At 45.6% G+C, this 12422-nt stretch overlaps 1 long non-coding RNA gene across 1 annotated transcript in view; it reads right to left on the bottom strand.

Moving 5' to 3' along the window:
* Window positions 1-12422, bottom strand: part of LOC118974924 (uncharacterized) — a 60645-nt gene that overhangs the window by 36729 nt on the left and 11494 nt on the right. The window contains exon 2 of the long non-coding RNA XR_005063977.1: window positions 6224-6316. This is a non-coding gene — a long non-coding RNA (uncharacterized LOC118974924). The remainder of the gene's footprint in view (window positions 1-6223; window positions 6317-12422) is intronic.

Below are 12422 nucleotides of genomic sequence, written 5' to 3'. Positions count from 1 at the left end.
GGCCAACAAATACATGAAAAGATGCTCAGCATCACTAATCATCAGGCAAATGCAAATTAAAACCACAATGAGATACCACCTCCCACCTGTCAGAATGACCATCATGAATAAATCAACAAACAACAAGTATTGGTGAGCATGTGGAGAAAAGGGAGCCCTCATGCATTCATTGTTGGTGAGATTGCAAATTGGTGTAGACACTATGGAAAACAGTATGAAGAAATTAAAAATATAACAACCATATGACCCAGCAATTCCACTTCTGAGTATTTGGCCAAAGAAATCCAAAACAATAATTCCCCAAGTTGTATGCATCCCTATGCTCACTGCAGCACCACTTGCAGGAACCCAAATTGGAATCCACCTAAGTGCCCATCAGTAGATGAGTGGAGAAAGAAGTGGTACGGACACATACACAGTGAACTATTTCTCAGCCATATAAAAGAATGAAATCTTGCCATTTGTGGCAACATGGATGGACCTAGAGGGAACTATGTTAAATAAGTCAGAGAAAGACAAATGCCATTTGTATGTGGTATGATTATTTTCACTTATATGTGGAATCTGAAAAACAAAATAAAAAAGCAAAACAGAAACAAACTTATTGATGAAGAGAACAAATTGATGGCTGCCAGATGGGAGGGGCATGGGAGCCGGAGTAGGTAAAAGTTGAAGGGATTAAGGAGTACAAATTTCCTGTTATAAAACAGTCACCATGATGGAAAATACAACAGAAGGAATATAGTCAGCGGCACTGTAATAACTGTGGATGGTACCAGGTGGGTGCTAGGCTTATCTGGGTGATCATAAGTTATATAGATATCTAATCACTATATTGTGCACCTGAAACTAATACAGTATTGTATGTCACCTGTAATTGAAAAAACGGGGTTCCAGTTCGAGATGTCGACATAGACCCTGAACTGACCTTTTGCCAGACACATCAAAGTACAGCCACATATGGAGCAATGTCCTCTGAGGAAAAGACCCAAAACTAGTTGACTGGCTCCTACACGTGGACAGAAGCGGAAAAATCACCTCCCACTGAAGCTGGTAGGAAAGGCTTCTGCCTTTCAATCTGCCCTTCAATCTCGTCCCCAATGCAGGGACCCATATCTGGGAGGGGACTCACAACCTCCAGCTTCTCCCTGAGAAATGAAAAGCCTGAACCCCACTTGTGACATCCCAACTTTTAAGACTCGTGATGAGAGGAGAGCTCCCCAAACATTTGGCTCTGAAAGCCAATAGGGCTTGTGTCCGTGTGACCCACAAGGCTAGGTAACAAACCCAAAAACAGTTCTTACTGGGCTCGCATGAGCAGGCCCACCCCAGAGCCCAGAGCTGGGGAGCCGACTGTGCCTGTCACTTAGGGGCCCTATTGTTCCCTTTCGTTTTCCTATTACTGGGCTGTTTCATTCCCCCAAAGAGTATAAAGACGAGTCTGCTCAAGCCCTTGCAGAGTTGGTACACCAGGAGAGATTCCAATACTTTGTGGTATGTTAGGTCTTCATGCAATAGCTTCAAAGTTTTCCTCTAGTTTTAATCCTTATCACTACTTTATTTCACCAGAAAATGGGTGGAATAAAATTCCAAGTGTTTCTAAAAACAGAAGTAATTGGATTCTTCAGCTTCTTGGGCAACATAAAACCTGACGTAGTTTTGAAATCTGAAGCACCAATTAACAGGCTTGCTATGGAAAGAACACTCACAGAGCAAAACTTAATACCCCGTTTGCAGATTTGCTTAATGGTGTGTTGGCAAGCCAGGCCTTTTTCCCCTGCTTTGTTGCCTGTGTTAAATGCTTTCAAAGGGTGTGGGCAAGTGTTCTTGTCAGCAGGGACTTGGCAACCTATGTCCTCTTCCTGGACCCCCTGTGCTCAGCCTCAAGAGAGTGAGCCGGCCGGCCACCTGGGTGGTGATCCGTGCACCCAGGGCTGTGGGAGGGAGGGCAGTGAGTCGGGGGTGCTGGGGTTCATCTGTCTCCTTCAGGACCCCCACTTGGGGTCTATGAAATATATGTGGCAGCAGGAGTTTCTGAGACAAGAGGATGAAGTCGAGGCCTGATTATGTGATTTTATTTTTTCAGCTGACTTGGCTCCAGTGGAGGATATATAGGAGGTGAGAGGGGGGATTAAATTGCCTCACAGTGAAAAACACACTCCCCCTGCTTCTTAGTATGGAACTAAGGAATAGTAGAGAAATATTTTCATGAAGTAATAATTGCCCCTTGAAGAAGCTTCCATTAGTTAAAAAAAACAATCATTCTAAGCCGAATGCAAGGGAAAATGTGCATGGAATCAGAGTGGAAAGTATATATTCAGCATGAGATGGGAGAGACAATGAACTTGATTTTCTGAGTTTTCACTGTTGCTACAGGAATATCAAATCCACTCCGTCACGTCTATATGCATATTGGGTATCAGACGGATAGAGACAAAACTCCACTCACAGAGCGCTTACTGCCAGGTACCCCTAGGCACTTCACATACCCTACCTTCGTCGTCGTTTCACATAAAACGTGCTATTAGCCTCATTTTATGGTGAAAAACTGAGGCTCGAAAAGATTAACTACTTGTCTCAGGGTAGACAGCTAGTAGGAAGTGGCAGGAAGACTCAAACCTTGCCCTGTCAGGGGCTGGATTTTATGTTGCTTTTATTTTGACTGCTGAGATATAGATAAAACGAAGCTGTTGTTCAAACTGTATGAAATTCTTTCTTTCTTCCTTCCTTCCCTTCCCTTCCTGTGTAAGCATGTTGCTATGTGCTGGGCAAATCTGGGACATGTGAAAAGAACAAACCTGATTACACTTAGTGAAATAAGTCAGAGAAATACAAGTAACATATGATCTCACTTATACATGGAATCTTTAAAAAAAAGAAAGAAAGAAAAACCCTTAGAAGCCAAGCTCAGAGATTCAGAGAACAACAGATTGGTGGTTGCCAGAGGCAGGAAACAAGATGGATGACACGAGCAAAGGTGGGTGAAATGAGCAAAGGTGGGCAAAGGCACAAACTTCCAGTTATGAAATAATAAGTCACAGAGATGTAATGTACAGCATGGGAGCAGTTCACCATGTTGCATTACATGCATGTGAAAGTAACTAAAAGGGTGATCTTAAAAGTTCTCATCACAAGAAAATAACTATGTATAGTAATGAACGTTAACTAGAACTGTTGTGGGGATTATTTCACAATAAATATGACTATCAAATCATTATGTTGTACACGAGAAACTGTTATATGTCAAGACAATCTCAAAAATTTAAAAACATCTTCAGTTACAATGCTCTATTTTTAGTAAATGTTGTGCACAGTATTTTTGCATGTAGTATTTTATGGTATTGCATTAATAAAGAACAAGCCTGGGTTTTTGCTCTGGTGGGAGTCACGGTGGAGACAAATGCATACATAAGTGGTAGCGAGACTCCTAGGACTTGCACTGCTGGTGATGCAGGTGCTGTGGCTTGTGGGTGGGGGCCATTAGGTTGCTGGGATATTCCCTGGAGGAGATGACCTTCGCTGGTCAGGAAGGGTGGCTGGGGCTCTGTGACATCCCACGTAAAGGGCAAAGCATGTTTGAGCCCAGGAAGATGAGTGTGTGGGAAATAGAAGAGACTGAAGAAGCTGGGGTCATTTCATGCTATTGGAGTTTTCCATGAGATCACTAGATCATAAAGTTGTATATGTGTGTGTGTGTGTGTGTTTAGAAAAACAGCTAGTAGCAGTGTAAAGATGGATCCGCAGGGGAGAGAGAACCCAACTTGGAAGACAAAACCATTCTCAATCAGAATTGACCAAGGCCTGCCTGATTAGTGAAGGCAGCAGTAACCGGGACAGATGAATGGAAGATGTCCCAAAGCTAAGTGATGATGTCAGCTCAGAATGACTGTGGTCTCTGCCCTGCAGACTAGGTGGCACCATAATAAGCAGAGACGGTCCTTCAGGCCCAGGAGCCATTTTGACTGGAAGAAAAGGCTTTGGACAATGGATATGCATATAATATTCTTAGGTGGAGACTTCTGGTCCTCTGCTGGGGTAAAGGAATTTCAGCTCACGAGAGGGCCATGTTCTATCTATTCTGGCTAGAAATTGTGAAACATTTGAATTCTGCCTTATTATTCTAGTCTCTCTCAGAGCCAAGAGGAATTGTGCCATTTTGGGGCCACATCTACATTATCAGAAGCGGCCTGGAAAGAACTCATTGTCCGGGCTTAGGGAGGTTCCCAGAAATACCTGGCAGATGAGTGTCCCTGTCTCTGGGGGAACCGTGATACCTCTTAGGCATTTAAGACTCGTATTTTACAAACCCAAGTATGCCTTTTGGGACTCGTGTTGTGAACTAAAAAGGCACCCCCAAACCCTTTCTTCCCTTCCAGCTTCTCCCTTTTCTCTCCCTTCTGTGTACATCTGGAGTAGGATAAATTACAAAGAGTGGGATTCTTGAGCTTTAAAATGAAACAACACATGGCTAGAGACGTCCCCTGTCACTAGAGGGCGCCAGTTGCACATGAAATGTCTAGGATTCAACGTTCTTACACATTCTTCAAATACAGCAAAACGTCTCATGGAAATGGCTTGTAATAAAGTAGCTTACCCCCTATCCTGTTCATAGTAATGCCATTTCTGCACCTGAGAAAAAGGAACATGCTACCTCTGACTTTATAGTGTTTTTGGAATTTTTTTCAATGCTCACTCGAGGATATGTTTATTGATTTCAGAGAAAGAGGAAAGGAGATAGGAGAAGGAGAGGAAGAGGGAGATTTGAGAGAGAAACATCAATGGATTGTGTTCCATAGGTGTCCTGACGGGGGCTTGAACCCACAACTTTTTGGCATATAGCACCGTGCTTCAACTAAGCCACGAGGCCAGGGCCAGAATTTTCTTTTAATTCAGAAAACTAGTGAGTTGGAGTTAAAAAAGAACATACATTCTCCACAAAATCACATGACTACATTGTCTTTGCTCCCACTTATCTGGCTCTTACCATGTGTACCCAATGTGTGAAACCTTCTGTGAATTTTGCACACAGTTTTACTCCAGATTCTGCAACAACTCAGAATGATTGGTACGGGCAGAATGTCTGCTCTGGATAGCAAAACTCCCAGATAAAAGTCACCACTCCACTCTGTACAGTATAGGTGTCTATAAAACCTAGATGTTAACCACCTTCTGTTGAAAGTTTAGAAAGAACTGCCTAGACATTTGTTTTTTGTGGTCCTGCATGGGAATGCACAGAAACAGAATGTCATGGAGAAGCTGCCAACGGTCCAGTTTCCATCAGCTTTGCCTCAGGGGGCTGACCCCCTGTGCCAAGACCTGGCTGGAATTTATACAAGCAAAACTGGGCTCATTGTTTCTCATCTAGGATGTTTTTCCTAACCCATCGTCTTGTGCTTCGGAAAAAAAAGTGACCATTCACCACAGAACTATTTGATTCTGTTGAGTGCTGACAGGCACTCTGTACCGAATAGAATTACAGGGACTCTGCCTACCCTGGTGTCAGGTCAGCTATAATTAGCACCCGTGAGAGGGCACGAAATTCAGGCTGAGGGAGCGAGTGCATTATAAGCCCTGTGAGCACATTAGTGGCCGTGCATGTCTGAGTAATGTCAGGAAGGATCTTCAATCACAGTGTGCTTTGTGCTCCATGCTCTAAAAATGGAAATTCAGCCACTGGCTCCTCCCCAGGGTGTGTGAGGCTAGGTGAATAACCTTAGCAAACACAGGAGAAAGGAATTAACTTGAGTAGAAGATAAAAGAAGGGTTAAACAGTGTGAGACTTTCTTGCCCCTGGAATCTATGCATTTTTTCCAGGACCGGGAGGGGACCAAGGCAAACAGGTTGAAGGGGCGTACCCAGGGTGAGGGCAGGGCCCCTGGCGGGGGGTGGGGGGAGGGGGTGTTTACATCGCAGATTGAAAAACCACTGAGTGCTAGTCAGTGGGTGAGGTTTTATATCAGCTCAGTGGTTTTAGGGGGAGGAACACTATTGCTGTTTTACAGAGGAAGGAATGATTGGGCTACAATGATTTAAAAAACATACCCAAGGTGAGATGGCCCCTTTTAAGGGGTTAACAGATAACAAGTAACAGCTGCCACTGACCACAAGCACCCCCATACCAAACACTAGTCTCCTCTCTGACCCTACAACACTGCAAGGCAAATGGTATCATACCCATTTTGTAGATCAGAAACCTGAGGCTGGGAGAAGTTAAATCACTCACCCACTCGCATCACTTCCCCTGAACCCTCTCAGGCCTGTCGGCAGTCTTCAGGCGGCCTCCGCGAGACCACATCCCCAGAGGTGCTGCTTCTTCCTAGGGGGGAAAAAGCCTGGTAAGTAGCTCATATGCACACCTGGGTTCACATCATATCGCCCGAACCAGCACTCCCAGGACTCTAGCAGAGGCATGACCCTGTGCTTCTAGCCCGAAAAGAGGCCCCGTGGCCAAGCACACTTAGGAAATTTTACGTGTTGTATCTCCCTCTTAGAGATTCCTAACCTTACCTGGAAAAGAGAAGACGCTTTCTTGATCAAGGACAGAGTTTGCGCAGACCACTTATACCTCAGTTGCGCGACCCCTCCCTCAGCCTCCTCACCCCTGAAATGAGTTGACACACGTGAAACCGGCGATGGCAATTTCCCTACGAGCAGGGAGCTCATCGCCTGCCAGGATCCCACCTGTGAACAGGCTCCCCCAGCACGCGGGGCGTGCGCACTGCCGGCGGCGTGCGAGGGGGTGGGTCAACCCCTCAGAGGCCCCTCTGCACAAGCGAAAGCATGGCTGGGAAAAGGTGGACTTTCGACTGGTTGTGGTCTGCACTTCACTCAACCTTCGTGTGCCTCGGTTTCCTAATCTTAAGGATAAGATAGCCCCTCTTTTTATTTTTGTGAGCAAATGCATGTGAGTTGTTGTTGCCCTTAGAAGGTCCAGGGAGAACACTGAACCCACCCAGGGGAAAAAACGAACTTTCCCAAATGCATCTTACAAGTCATTTTGGTAAAAAGTAAAACTTTCCTCGCTTTAAAGTTTATTTGGGCAAAGCATACTTGAAGCCTAATCTTTTCATTCTTTCTCGGGGGAGGAAATACAATGAAGCAGTAGAGAAAGGAAGTGGCTGGTATGGAAAACACAGAGAAGAGTAAACTAAATCTCTGGGAAATAATGCAGACCGCTGCCTTTCCCTAGGACTAGCAGGTCTGTGAAGCGACGTCAGATCCCGTCGGTTGGAAGTCCACAAGGCTGCTGGGGAAGGTGTGCAGGGGACATCCGCCAAGTTCAGGTGAAAATGGGTGCATAAAGGAACACTCTTAATTTCTCAAGATTCCACATAATCCTTTAAACAAATTCAACATGTTTCCATTCAAGTAACTGTCTAATTCCACAGATGTTTAATCCGAAAGAAAAATAAATATTCCTCCGGAAAAGCACTGAGCAGTTACAGGCGCTTTCCTCCGCCCCTGCCGATAGGAGACGGAACACAAAGGTTTCAGACCTGGAGCCAGGGAAGCTGAGTTGGACAGGGGATGAGGGCAAGGAGGTGGCAGAGAAAGGTCAGAGAATGCACTCGGGATAGAGAGCTTCTTTTCAAAGCTGCTTAAGCTGCACCTGATTCCCTGAGGCTAATGAAGCCCTACAGAGAGAACAAAAATCAATAAAACTTTGCATGCAAATTGCAGAATGAAAAGAAAGCACATGGCATTTTGTGTATGTGTGTGTGTGTGTGTGTGTGCATTTTAGTATCAAAAACAAAATGGTATGCACGTCACTGAGCTGGGGCCACTTTTTTTTGAGATGTTATTTTTTAGAGAGAGGGAAAGGGAGGGAGAAAGAGAGGGAGAGAACATCAAGGCAAGAGAGAAACAACCATTGGCTGCTTCTCCAGTGGGCCCTGATTGGGGACCAACCCTACAACCCAGGCTTGTACCCTGACAATTGAACTTGATGTTTTTTTGCTTTGCAGAATGACGCCCAACCAACCAAACCACACAGGCCAGGGCTGGGGCACGTTTTTAGATACCATTGGACCTCTTAAGCCATTCAGAGGACTCTGACGTCTTAAAACACGTGATAAAAAATGAGTTTGCTGGAAGCTTGGCAGGATTTTTCAGATCAAGCCAAGGGAGGGAATCCTTACAGTTGATAATAACTCATGGGAAACACTTGTCATCTAAGTAGGTAATACATGTTAGCATCTTTCTATCTCCCTTTCTTTCATAAAAAATGGATAAAAAAACACAAAGACACATAGGAGAGAGAATGAATAGGGAAAGAGAGAAAAGAAAAGAAAAAAGAAAGAAGAAGCTAAAGAAAAAATAAACAAAATCCCCCCCACCCCACGAGACATGGAAGAAACGTGTGGATTTAAATATTATAGATATCTGTCGACAGGTCAGGCAGTTTTCCACAGTGAGTGCTCTGAGTAAAATCCTGCAATGTAGGTGGCTTTTTAAAAAATTAGACTTTACAGTCAATTTACTATATGACACCAAATTGCATACCTTAAAGAGATATGAGCACCAATCAGATGGGACTTGTCCTCAAATACTTGTTTCTTATCTCTGAGTATTTGTTTTAGAGGTTAAAAAATATCGTTAGTAGCAGTTGTGAGCTATAACTTTAAAAAGCAATATTTGAAATCAGACCAAGACCATCTTGTTGACCTTGGTTGGACCGTATGATTCTCTTCAAGTCCAGAGGCGTGAATGGATCTCTTTGTGTGCTTAGCTCTCATCCAAGCCAAGCCAGCCTGGGTTTTGTTTTGGAATCTCTGTGAGTATGGCATATACAAGTCAGTTTTGATTTACAAATACACATAAATAGATATGACTTCCTTTCCAGGAAAAGGCATGGTGGCTGATGTGCTTGAATTTACACACTTGCTGCTCTTTCAGAATTCTGCGTTGCAGCTGGGGCCTGGTCAAGGTGGGCCCTTTGGCAGGAAGCCTCCCTCCCGCTCCCCCCCGCCCCTGAATGCTCGTTGTTAGACAAGTTGCTCTGGAAAAGGATCCAGACAAGGCAGTGGCAAGGAGGAGACTGGGGCAAAAGAAGAATTTTGGGGGTAGGAATCTAAACATCTGTAAAGATTTCACAAGCAGCCAAACTTTATTTCTCTGGATCTGGCTTTCTTTGTTTTAGTTATTTCCTGTTTTTCAGGCATGGGTGGTCCTTTGGCTGGGAAACATTGCTATACTTTTTCCAACATGTGGTTTTCTGTCCGACGAGATTTGTATAATAGATGAGGTTGATTTGGTCCGGTCAGCGGGTGTCGATTTTTCAATTGTGTATGTGGTTCCTTTTCATCACATAAGCAAAACCTAGAACTTAACCATCCATCCCCGAAGCTCAAGAACACTTACGGGGGGGTGGGGGGGTGGGCAGAACAATGGCTTTTGGGTTAAGTACACGTGAGTAAGTATAGCAAAGAGATAAATAGGTAGTGCCCTTTTCAGCGCCAGGAATCTCCCCGGTTAGGAGGCCACCCAGTCAGTTCGGTGAGAGCGCTGAAGAGGTCACGGCTGCCTCGCTTTCCAGGCCGGCTAACCTCGCACAGAGAGATTGTTGCGCGGCCCCAGGCTGAGCCCCTGCCCCTGGAGAAACAAATGTCTCTCTTGCGCAGAGTGGGCAGTCAAGAAAAGCGCCCTCTGCAGCCTCTGCGGCCCTACCTACACACTCGCCTTCTGTTCCCACACCACCCCGAGGGACAAAGGACGCCTCTGTCCTCTGTCTGGTCGGCCTCTCCTCTGCGGAGCGTTCTGCTTCCTTTCAGATCCTACCTTCATCTACACTGTTCCTGTGACTGGAAGGAGGTAAAAGAAACACATTTCGGAGAGTAGAAACAAGTGTCCAGGAAGGATCCTGTCATGGGGCTCAAACAAATGAAAAAGCCACGCCTTTAGTTTCCCCATCCGAATCTGGGAAGGCTGAGTGAGAGAGAGCCGCGAGGCTCGGAGCAGCTGTCAGCAGGCACGGCAGGCCCACCACGCTGCCAGCACTGCGGGGGCGGCACTGGGCGGCAAGCAGACATTTCGGGGGCAGCTGCTCTGTCCACAATCTGGACAACGCTTGCTCCCCTTTGTCCCAAGTCAATTTCTTGTCCCTCGTCCCCTTTTTATATTGTCTCTCACTGTCCCTTTTCTTTTTACTTGTCTAGTTGTCATTTTTGTTTATTTTTAATTCTCATCAGAGGATATGTTTTTTTTTTATCTTAGAGAGAGAGGAGGGGTAGAGGGAGAGAAGAAAAGAGATAAAGAGAGAAACATTGATGTGAGAGAAAAACATTGATCAGTTTCCTTCCAGTAGTGACCGGACTGGATATCGAACCCACAATGGAGGTAAGTGCTCTGACCAGGGATAGATCCTCGCAACATTTTGATTTATGGGATGGCGCTCCAACCAACTGAACCACTCAGCCAGGGCTTTACTTGTCATATTTTACCCTCTGCTCACGACTCTAGACTCCTCTCGCCTTCCACCCACCTAGCAAATTGCCTCAAGTCCCTGGCTCTATAGCGTGCCCCATCTACCATGACAATGATCATAGTAATAGTGGCTATCAGTTACTGAGACCATATCACATGCTTTTAATCTCACTACAGTGTTCCAACAACCTTTGGGGTGGTGTGCTACCGAGGATAGACCAATTATTGCAATAAGCAGGCCCAGAATTGCTGCAAGACTGTTTTTTGATCTTACACAGAATCTGGAGCACATGTTCCCAGCTGGCCAGCTCACCTTCCATCAGGGAGTGCAGAGTTACCAGCCCCTTTCACATCTGCCTCAACCATGTGGAGGTTTTGCAGAGAACAGAGAAAGAGCATGAAGGATTGCAAGGATTGCAAGGATTGCAAGGATTGCAGGGATGTTTGGGGGCCAGGCTTCCGGGGTGCAGCCCACCACTTTCCTCACATTCTATTGGCCACAGTCAGACAGGTGGCCCCTCCTAGCTGCAGGAGAACCAGGAAGTGCGGGATGAAGACAACACGATGTAGTGTATGCAGCATGCTCCCTTTCACAAGTGGGTGCTGTCAGACCCCCCCACGTAAGGCACTGAGGCTCTTAATTTATTTGGAGTCATCAGTTAGTAAACAGTAGAATCCAGATTCCAACCTGGGAAATCTGACTCCAGAACTATCCTCTTAACCTTGTGTTCTCCCTTCCCTGACTGTCTGCCATAAAAGGTTATTTCTTTTTTTATACTAACACTTCACCTTTTACAAAACTTGACTCCCCTGCTTATCACACTATGCTGCACCTGTTGTACCAGACTGGGGATGCCCCAGGGAGAGGGAAACCTCACTTGCACGTCTGCGTCAGCAGCAGGAGTCACAGCGCCCGGACAGAGCAGGGCCCAGGACAAGTTTTTGAGTGAAGGTTAAGTGTGGTTTGTGTAGGGGTTCACCGAAGGGCAGCCGGCTTACTCCATGTGATTGAAATACTCTACTCGTTTCTGAGATGACCGTCAAGGAGTCTGGACTATTGCAACAACCCCCCATCCCCCATGTAGGTATTTTCAATCCAGCCATACAATCGATCCTTTAAAAACTGTAAGTCGGAGCATATCTCTCCCTGCCCAAATCTCTCCAAAGACACCTCTGCACCCAAATCTTGGTGTCTTAACACCGTGAAAGGAACCAGGGCTCCTGAGAGAAATGGCTGATTCTAGGGCTGGGACAGGGAAAATACAGGATGAGCCTGGAGCACTTCCTCATGCCAGGAAATGAGGGTATGCTAAAAGAAAATAGAATGAAACAAACAAAAAAAAAACAATGGGAACTGGGGCATGTCAAACGGTGCAGGAGCCACCCTGGAAAAGCTCCTCATGTCCCAGCCCAGAATGACTGGAGAAATGAAACGAAGGTAGAATTGAATTACAATCCCAAGAACAAAAATATTTAGCCATGGGTCCATACTCAGATAAGCAAATGAACACATAAATAGGGGAGAAGGACAAACCTGCCTTACAGAGCAATTCAGATATGAAACAGAGGAGGAAATAAGAAACCGCCATGCGAACACCACTTGCTGCTGCCAAGATCCAGTGGCAGGTGCTCATCGTATGCGGACAAAACTTTCAGGAGAAGCGGGATATATTCATAGCTTCATAGTACCTCTTCCCAAACACTCATTAATTACTGTGGTGGCTTTAACACAGGTCCACAGATTCTTCAATATTCCTCATCCAGGAGGTGGAACCTGCTTCTCCTCCCCTTGACTGTGGGTTCATCTCTATGGAAGACTGTGGAAAGGAGGAACCAGTGACTTCACAGTGGAGAAACCCAGTGTTTGTGATCCAGTTAGCATCATTGGGAGCAAACCTGTGGTATAACGTACCCTGCGATGTGATGGGATGAGACGGGCACTTCACCTCTGTGGACTTCTTCCTCGAAACCCATAACTCCAGTCTAAATCACAAGAAAAC

The sequence above is a fragment of the Sturnira hondurensis genome, unplaced genomic scaffold, assembly GCF_014824575.4.
Source record: "Sturnira hondurensis isolate 20B ecotype Veracruz unplaced genomic scaffold, ASM1482457v3 Scaffold0001509, whole genome shotgun sequence".
NCBI classification, from domain to species: domain Eukaryota; kingdom Metazoa; phylum Chordata; class Mammalia; order Chiroptera; family Phyllostomidae; genus Sturnira; species Sturnira hondurensis.
This window is presented reverse-complemented; position numbering and strand designations above follow the sequence as displayed.